Here is a 9,784-nt window from a genome sequence, read left to right as displayed (position 1 = left end):
ATGTGTGCATGTGTATACAAATCAAGTTAATTACTTTCAGTTCAGTTCAGTTGCTCAATCGTGTCCGACTCTTTGGGACCCCATGAATCGCAGCACGCCAGGCCTCCCTGTCCATCACCAACTCCGGGAGTTCACCCAAACTCATGTCCATTGAGTCGGTGATGCCAGCCAGCCATCTCATCCTCTGTCATCCCCTTCTCCTCCTGCCCCCAATCCCTCCCAGCATCAGAGTCTCTTCCAATGAGTCAACTCTTTGAATGAGGTGGCCAAAGTACTGGAGTTTCAGCTTTAGCATCAGTCCTTCCAGAGAAAACCCACGGCTGATCTTCAGAATGGACTGGTTGGATCTCCTTGCAGTCCAAGGGACTCTCAAGAGTCTTCTCCAACACCACAGTTCAAAAGCATCAATTCTTTGGTGCTCAGCTTTCTTCACAGTCCAGCTCTCACATCCATACATGACTACTGGAAAAACCATAGCCTTGACTAGACAGACCTTTGTTGGCAAAGTCATGTCTCTGCTTTTGAATATGCTGTCTAGGTTGATCATAACTTTCCTTCCAAAGAGTAAGTGTCTTTTAATTTCATGGCTGCAGTCACCATCTGCAGTGATTTTGGAGCCCAAAAAATAAAGTCTGCCACTGTTTCCACTGTTTCCCCATCTATTTCCCATGAAGTGATGTGACCGGATGCTATGATCTTAGTTTTCTGAATGTTGAGCTTTAAGTCAACTTTTTCACTCTCCTCTTTCACTTTCATCAAGAGGCTTTTTAGTTCCTCTTCACTTTCTGCCATAAGGGTGGTGTCATCTGCATATCTGAGGTTATTGATATTTCTCCCGGCAATCTTGATTCCAGCTTGTGCTTCTTCCAGCCCAGCATTTCTCATGATGTACTCTGCATATAAGTTAAATAAGCAGGGTGACAATATACAGCCTTGACATACTCCTTTTCCTATTTGGAACCAGTCTGTTGTTCCATGTCCAGTTATAACAGTTGCTTCCTGACCTGCATATAGGTTTCTCAAGAGGCAGGTCAGGTGGTCTGGTATTCCCATCTCTTTCAGAATTTTCCACAGTTTATTGTGATCCACACAGTCAAAGGCTGCTGCTGCTGCTAAGTCACTTCAGTCGTGTCTGACTCTGTGCGACCCCATAGACGGCAGCCCACCAGGCTCCCCTGTCCCTGGGATTCTCCAGGCAAGAACACTAGAGTGGGTTGCCATTTCCTTCTCCAATGCATGAAAGTGAAAAGTGAAAGTGAAGTCACTCAATCGTGTCTGACTCTTAGTGACCCCATGGACTGTAGCCCACCAGGCTGGCTAGGGGGAAAAAAAAAGAGAGCAAAAATGTGGAGGTTAGGAATAAGAAAAGAGATACACTCACAAACACAAAAGAGGTTGAAAGTTACTTGCAACTATATGGCAACAAATGTGAACAACTAGAGGAAATGGATATTTTAAAGAAAAAATGTTACTGAAACTGACCTATGAAGAAACAGAAAAGGAAAAGAGAAGTTATCACCAAAGATATCAGGACAATAGTTACAAATTTAACCTTAAAGAGAGCGCCAAAACCAGATGGTTTCACAGCTGCATCACATCTATCTTTTAGCAAAGAGATGATTCCAGTGATGTTTAATTATGCTAGAATATAGGGGGGGAAAGTTTAGCTCTTTTTATAAGCAGATCTTATAACTACTGCTTTAATTTCTTTAATGGTTATAGGTTTATTCAGGTTGTCTATGTCTCCTTGATATATTGGGTAAATTGCATTTTTAATGGGAACTAATCATTTGTGTAAATTGTCAGATTAATTGGCACAAAGTTCTTCATATTGCTTCATAGCTTTTCAAACTGATCCACTACGGACAATATGGTTGTGTAGGTGGTTTTCTGCACGAGCTTATCTGGACAAGGAGTGAGTGGGAGCAGCCTGCATCCAGCTTTCCAAGTGGCAAGCCCTAGGTTAGGGTTACAGCCACCCACAGGCGAAGTGGAAGTTGCTCAGTCGTGTCTGATTCTTTGCGACCCTATGATCTTCCTAACCCAGGTCCCTGCATTGCAGGCGGATTCTTTACTGACTGACTATCAGAGAAGCCCCGAAGGCGAAACCTTTTCCTAATTCTCACAAAGGCACTGTGAGAGTTAGTGATAGCCAGGCTATAACTTATCCATCATCCTTGGTGGCTCAGACAATAAAGAATCTGCCTGCAATGCAGGAAACTGGGGTTCAATCCCTGGGTGCAGGAGATCCCCTGGAGAAGGGAGTGGCTACCCACTCCTGTATTTTTGCCTGGTAAATCCCATGGACAGAGAGGAACCTAACAGGCTATACAGTCCATGGGTTCGCAAGGAGTTGGACACGACTGAGAGACTGAACTGAACTGAGCTAATCTTTCCATTTTTTTAATCCCTCTTTTCTAAGATTGTTTTCTTGCCCTCTGTCTTTTTTCTCTTGATCAATCAATTCTGCTAGTTTTGCTTGTTTTATTAGTTTATTTCAAAGAACTTTCTTCTGTCTTTTTAAAAATTTTAAACTTGTTATTTTGTATTGGGGTATAGACGATTAAAGAAACATCTTTTGTCTTTTTACCATCTCTGTTGTATTCAATTAATTTCTGCCTTCATTTTTATTACTGCCACTCTTCCTCTTTCTTCAAGGTTATTGTGTTTGTTTTTTTCTTTAGTTTTTTGAACTGGAAACTTAGCTGAGCAATTTTTTTAACTTTTCTTTTGTAATATAAACATTTAGAGCTATACATGTTTCTCTCTAAATCACTTTATCTGCATCTAATGAAGTTTTGGACAGAGGAATTGTTTCTATACTCATTATTTATTGAAGTATAGTTGATGTACAATATTATATAAGTACAATATGGTGATTCACAATCTGGTGAGGCTTTTACATAATTTTGAAAATGTTCACACTTAAAAAGTTGAAAGAATTGTACAGTGATACCCAAATGCTCAACACCTAATTTCTACAGTTAAGATTTTACTTTATCTGCCTTATCGTGCAACTTTCCATTTATTCATCCTTTCTTCTACTGATTTCAAGGGTCTTATTTTTTATTCACTGGGAAGGAAATGACAGATATTAGCACATTTCACTCTTAAAGACTTCAGCATGCATATCATTACCTGGAGTTTATTATTTTTACTGATTGATTGAAATTTTAAGGTCAGTTTATTAAGCTCAATGATAAAAGCTGTCAGAAGACTTTTTTCCTAAAAATTATTTTTTCTTATGAAAAAAAGAAAAGAAAATCAATACACACCCTCAGCATAGACACAGATGCTGTGGCAGTCAAGCCTCTTTAAGATGAGGATAGTTTACTAGTTGGTCAAATCACTCTCTGGTCAGCAGGATTGTAGTCTGGATCATCCTCCTTATCCTCTGGATCCAAGTCATTTAATTTCTGGACAAGTGACTCATCTACCTCCACGCTGTATCCAGCATCCTCCAAGAACTGGATATTAGCTGTGTCAGGATTATGATCTGTTTCAAACAGCTGTTTCCCACTTAATTTACTTTTTCCTGCTTGTTCCTTTACTTTCATTCATTTAAAAACATTTCCAAGAGTTCTGTATCAAACTTGGCCTTTCAACTTAAGAAATTTTGAATAGTAATAGGAGTACCATAAAATAATTGTTTTTCAGCTTCTGCTCTTCTTCTCGTCTTCAGGTTTCTATTTGATCTACCATTTCACTTAATTTTATTGGACCACTATTGCTAAAGATCATACTATGGAAAAGCTTTCTTCTGCCTGTAAAACTAATAACTTTATTTCTAGGTTTTTCTGGGAGAATATTTCCTAGAGGGGAGCTTCATCTGTGTGCTTTTCCATATATGTAAACTTGAGGGGGGAGGGCAGGACAGTTTCATTGTTTTCTCCAGCCTTATATGTCACAGGAATGGTGAACCTGGTTGGATTTTTCCGATACTTAGCTGAAATACTACCAAAGGAGAATATGGTATCAGGAATGTTCATTTGCATTTTGGAAGACCAGTTTTAAGAGGGTTGGATCAACATACAATCAAGCTCTGAAGGAGTCAGAGTAGATGGACTCCAGAGATTCCAGCTTTAAAAAAAAAAATATATATATATATACATACATATTTAATATTCTTTTTATCATGGTTTATCACAGAATATTGAATATAGTTCCCTGTGCTATACATTAGGACTTGTTGTTTATCCATTCTAAATACAACAGTTTGCATCTATCAGCTTCAAACACCCAATCTATCCCTCTCCCTAACATACAGAAAGAAGCACAAGCTGTAATCAAGATTGCCGGGAGAAATATCAATAACCTCAGATATGCAGATGACACCACCCTTATGGCAGAAAGTGAAGAGGAACTAAAAAGCCTCTTGATGAAAGTGAAAGTGGAGAGTGAAAAAGTTGGCTTAAAGCTCAACATTCAGAAAACGAAGATCATGGCCTCCGGTCCCATCGTTTCATGGGAAATAGATGGGGAAACAGTGTCAGACTTTATTTTTTGGGCTCCAAAATCACTGCAGATGGTGACTGCAGCCATGAAGTTAAAAGATGCTTACTCCTTGGAAGGAAAGTTATGACCAACCTAGATAGCATATTGAGAAGCAGAGACATGACTTTGCCAACAAAGGTCTGTCTAGTCAAGGCTATGGTTTTTCCAGTGGTCATGTATGGATGTGAGAATTGGACTGTGAAGAAAGCTGAGCACCAAAGAATTGATGCTTTTGAACTGTGGTGTTGGAGAAGACTCTTGAGAGTCCCTTGGACTGCAAGGAGATCCAGCCAGTCCATTCTGAAGGAGATCAGCTGTGGAATTTCTTTGGAAGGAATGATGCTAAAGCTGAAACTCCAGTACTTTGGCCACCTCATGCCAAGAGTTGACTCATTGGAAAAGACTCTGATGCTGGGAGGGATTGGGGGCAGGAGGAGAAGGGGATGACGACAGAGGATGAGATGGCTGGATGGCATCACTGATTCGATGGATGTGAGTCTGAGTGAACTCTGGGAGTTGGTGATGGACAGGGAGGCCTGGTGTGCTTCGATTCATGGGGTCGCAAAGAGTTGGACATGACTGAGCGACTGAACTGAACTGAACATACAGAAAACTGCAAAAATCCTAAGTGTATAGCTTGATGAATTATCACAAAATGAATACATCTAAATCAAGAAATAGAAAAGGTTCCAGAAACTGCCCTCATGTAACCACTACCTGGACTTCAAATACCATAATTCATTTTGTTTACTTTTTGAAATAAAATAAATAAATAAAATAAAACCATATAATTTGTATTTTTGTGTGTGTGGCCTTCTTTAGTACAACACTGTATCTGTGAAATCCATATAGCTGCACCTAGTGATAGTCTTCTTTTCCACTGGTATATGGTATTCCATTGTATGAATCTACTACAGTTGAAATTCTACAGTTGAAATATTTACTACTATAAATAATTCCATGAGAACACTTTTGTGTGTCATTTTTATTGTGGTAAAACATACATATTTCCCCTTTTATTCATTTTTAAATATAAAATCCAGTGGCATTAAGTACATTCACAATATTGTACAACTATCACCACAATTCATTTCCAGAACTTTTTCTTATCTTTTTGATGCACATATGTGGATATTTCTCATGGGTATATACTTAGGAAATGCTGGATCACACTGTATATGTTCAACTTTAAAAAATATTGCCAGGCTTCCCTGGTGGCTCAGTGGTAAAGAATACACCTGCCAATGCAGGAGACACAGGTTTGATCCCTGATCCGGGAAGATCCCACATGCTGCATTTTCCCACGGGCCACAGCTATTGAGCCTGTGCTCTAGAGCCCAGGAGCCACAACTACTGAAGCTTGAGAGCCCAGAGCCCATGCTCTGCAACAAGAGAAGCCATCACAATGAGAAACCCATGCACCGCAACTAGAGAGTAGTCCCCATTCACCACTAGAGAAAACCCATGCAGCAATGAAGACCCAGCATGATAGAAAAAAAAAAATAAAGAAAAAATTATCGCCAATGTTTCAAAGTGGCAATAGTAACTTACATGCCGATCAACCCTGTATGATAGTTCCCATGGCTATATGCCCCTTAAGTTTTAATTTTAATTAAGTTTTAATTATTTTAGAAATTTGTTTTGTATCTTTTCTTACTTCTCTGGTAACTGTTTAGCACCTTTTCATATGGTCATTTAGACAATAAAAAGGGCTAAAGAAACAGAGAAGACAAAACTATATCTTATGAAATTTGAAGCTCAAGTTGTATTATTTGTATGTTAGCAAGCAGTTTACATTTCTAATACTATGTCTCCCATTGACTAAAATCAACCCCACGGGGCAATATCTCTCACACTCCCACACTGCATATATGAGATTATATCTTAAAAAAGAAACAAAATCCTTTACAGTCACTTGAGTGGTGTTTAGGGACTTAATAGTGACAAAGGCATGAATTGAATCCACCATATTTAACAGAATATCATGCTTTCTAATTACAATTATTACCAAAAAGTGGGGTCTAGCTGCTCCCCACTCAAAAACCAATAAACAGGCCAAGCTGGTGGAAGGGAAAGTTTGCTTTATTTCAGATGCCAGCAACTGTTGGGGAAGGGCAGACGTCTGTCAAAGGCAAACTGCCCCCCTCCCCCCATCACAAGCAGTGGGTAAGAGCTTTTACAGACAGGGAGAGGGGGCTACGTACACAAAGCACAGTCAGCTCTGATAGTCATCTTCAAATTGGTCATTGGTGGTCTTACCAGCATCATCTTGGTTATTTTAGGTACAGTTAATCTTCAGTTCCAGGGTTCATTTGTTCCCATTTCTTGAAGCCAATTCTTGGAATTGTAGCAGCTTATATCACGGGTACAGCCTAATTATCATGCAGTTAGCTTCTTCCACTTGCCGTTTTTTTTTTTTAATTAATTAATTTATTTTAATTGGAGGCTAATTACTTTACAATATTGTGGTGTTTTTTGTTTTAATATCTATAAGACAGATCATCTATAAGCCATATAGATATGGCTCAGAGCATTATCTATAGCCCTTGCTGCTGCTACTGCTGCTAAGTCACTTCAGTCGTGTCCGACTCTTAGTGACCCCATGGACTGCAGCCTACCAGGCTCCTCTGTCCATGGGATTTTCCAGGCAAGAGTACTGGAGTGGGTTGCCATTGCCTTCTCCACTACAGCCCTTGAGGAGGAACTAAAGGTCCTTAACTATGCTCAATTAGTACATTATTATTATTTGGTCTTCTTTGACTGCTTTCCTTTGTTTCTGCATGTACTCACTTCTCTGATTAAACTTACTCTTAGCCTAAGTTTTTCCACAGACAAAAGGCAGGCAGAGGACATGGGGGGCAAAGACCGTAGGGTCCTGCTCTGTTTCATTATTACTGATATGTAGGGTATCACACTATTGCCATTCCACTCACAGGGAGTGCCTAGGCTCAGTTCTCATCTAAGGACTGTCAACATTTTTGTCCCATCCTCTCAGCACACAGCTTTTCATAAGGCTATAGCCCCAAGCAGAAGGTTGACAATAGTTTTGTTCAGCTTGCAAGGGTGTCCTTGGCTTCAAGCTGAAAATCCGTCCCAGGTCCCCCACCTCCTGAGAGGCACAAATCTCTGACTGCTACCCTTGCTTCCAGACTTATTTCAGAGCCCATGGGCTCTATGGCTTTAGCAAATTCACAGAGGTGTTGATGTTTTAAAGCTTAGATCGCTTTACTCTTTTCAAGTTCTATCTATCATTGCTATATGTCTGCTACAGGGTGTGTGTGTGTGTGTGTAAAAGCTGTAACCTGTTTTCATCTGTCTAATAAGAGTTTAGTAAAGAGTTTCTCTCTTTTTTTTTTTTCTAGCCACACCATGCAACTTGTGGATCTTAGTTTCCCAACCAGGGATCGAAACTGCGCCCCCTGCATTGGAAGTGCAGAGTCTTAACCACTGGACCATTAGTTCAGTTCTGTTCAGTCGCTCAGTTGTGTCCGACTCTTTGCGACCCCATGAATCGAAGCACACCAGGCCTCCCTGTCCATCACCAACTCCAAGAGTTCACTCAGACTCACGTGCATCGAATCAGTGATGCCATCCAGCCATCTCATCCTCTGTCGTCCCCTTTTCCTCCTGCCCCCAATCCCTCCCAGCATCAGTCTTTTCCAATGAGTCAACTCTTCGCATGAGGTGGCCAAAGTACTGGAGTTTCAGCTTTAGCATCAGTCCTTCCAAAGAAATCCCACAGCTGATCTCCTTCAGAATGGACTGGTTGGATGTCCTTGCAGTCCAAGGGACTCTCAAGAGTCTTCTCCAACACCACAGTTCAAAAGCATCAATTCTTCGGTGCTCAGCCTTCTTCACAGTCCAACTCTCACATCCATACATGACCACTGGAAAAACCATAGCCTTGACTAGACAGACCTTTGTTGGCAAAGTCATGTCTCTGCTTTTGAATATGCTATCTAGGTTGGTCATAACTTTCCTTCCAAGGAGTAAGCGTCTTTTAATTTCATGGCTGCAGTCACCATCTGCAGTGATTTTGGAGCCCCCAAAAATAAAGTCTGACACTATTTCCACTGTTTCCCCATCTATTTCCCATGAAGTGATGTGACCGGATGCCATGATCTTCATTTTCTAAATGTTGAGCTTTAAGCCAACTTTTTCACTCTCCACTTTCATTTTCATCAAGAGGCTTTTTAGTTCCTCTTCACTTTCTGCCATAAGGGTGGTGTCATCTGCATATCTGAGGTTATTGATATTTCTCCCGGCAATCTTGATTCCAGCTTGTGTTTCTTCCAGTCCAGCGTTTCTCATGATGAACTCTGGACTATCAGGAAAGTCCTAATAAGAGTTTCTTGAATTGACGACAGACAGGAGTTGTGACAGGATGTTAGTTAGATGCTCCCTGTTGTCTCTGGAGTTTCAGCAAAGGTCTCAAAGGCAGAAAGCAACACAATAGATGCCAGGCAACCTCTTCTCCCATCCACTTCAAAGGGAGATGGGATGAGACTGTGAACCCATCTGCCAGCATTACTGTTAATAATTATCCACACTGAATTAATATAAGGGAATTAGAATTGTGGGGAGGTAGAGGGGGGTTTTTCCCTTTTGCCTAAATCCAAGTGGGGACTTCCCTGGTGGCTCAGACCGTGAAGAATCTGCCCATAATGTGGGAGACCTGGGTTTGACCCCTGGGTCGGGAAGATCCCATGGAGAAGGGAATGGGTACCCACTCCAGTATTCTTGCCTGGAGAATTCCAAGGACAGAGGAGCCTAGTGGGCTATGGCCCACGGGGTCACAAAGAGTTGGATATGACTGAGCGACTAACACACACACAGACACACACACACACACAGAGCCAAGTGAGATAGAGACCTCCACTAGCACCTTGCAGAATGTTTGGCTTAGATCTCCTGGATTTAGAAAGTCCACAGGGACTCACGTCCTAACTCCCACCTGAGGAAGTCCATATGCAAAATGCTGGCTGACCAGCTTTCCTGGGATGGTGAATAAGGTGGGTTGCATGGAGAGTGAGCTGCACTGCTCTTGCCAGTAGGGCAAAGATGCATGAGTTGTCCTGTGGACAAGTATACCTAGAAGGAAATGACTTGGAGTCATTAAAAAGGTCCTTCCCATGAAGGATGCTCTGAGAGGAAATGAACTTCAGGAGAGTATATTTTACAGAACCTGCAGAAGGCCATGAACTTGGGGGCGGGGAGAGAGGAGTCATAGGCAGTTAACCAGAGGAGAGACATTGCCTAGGTCCCAGTAAGAGAGCTAAAAAAAAAGCCC

The 9,784-nt window shown here is 41.2% G+C and overlaps 1 pseudogene; it reads right to left on the bottom strand.

Moving 5' to 3' along the window:
* Positions 1 to 3,341: 3,341 nt before the first annotated feature.
* LOC113881418 lies at positions 3,342 to 3,995 on the bottom strand (annotated as a pseudogene).
* Positions 3,996 to 9,784: the final 5,789 nt, after the last annotated feature.

The sequence above is a fragment of the Bos indicus x Bos taurus genome, chromosome 23 (assembly GCF_003369695.1).
Source record: "Bos indicus x Bos taurus breed Angus x Brahman F1 hybrid chromosome 23, Bos_hybrid_MaternalHap_v2.0, whole genome shotgun sequence".
In the NCBI taxonomy this organism is placed as follows: Eukaryota; Metazoa; Chordata; class Mammalia; order Artiodactyla; family Bovidae; genus Bos; species Bos indicus x Bos taurus.
Note: the sequence above shows the minus strand (reverse complement) of the source record. Positions and strands in the feature narration are given on the sequence as shown.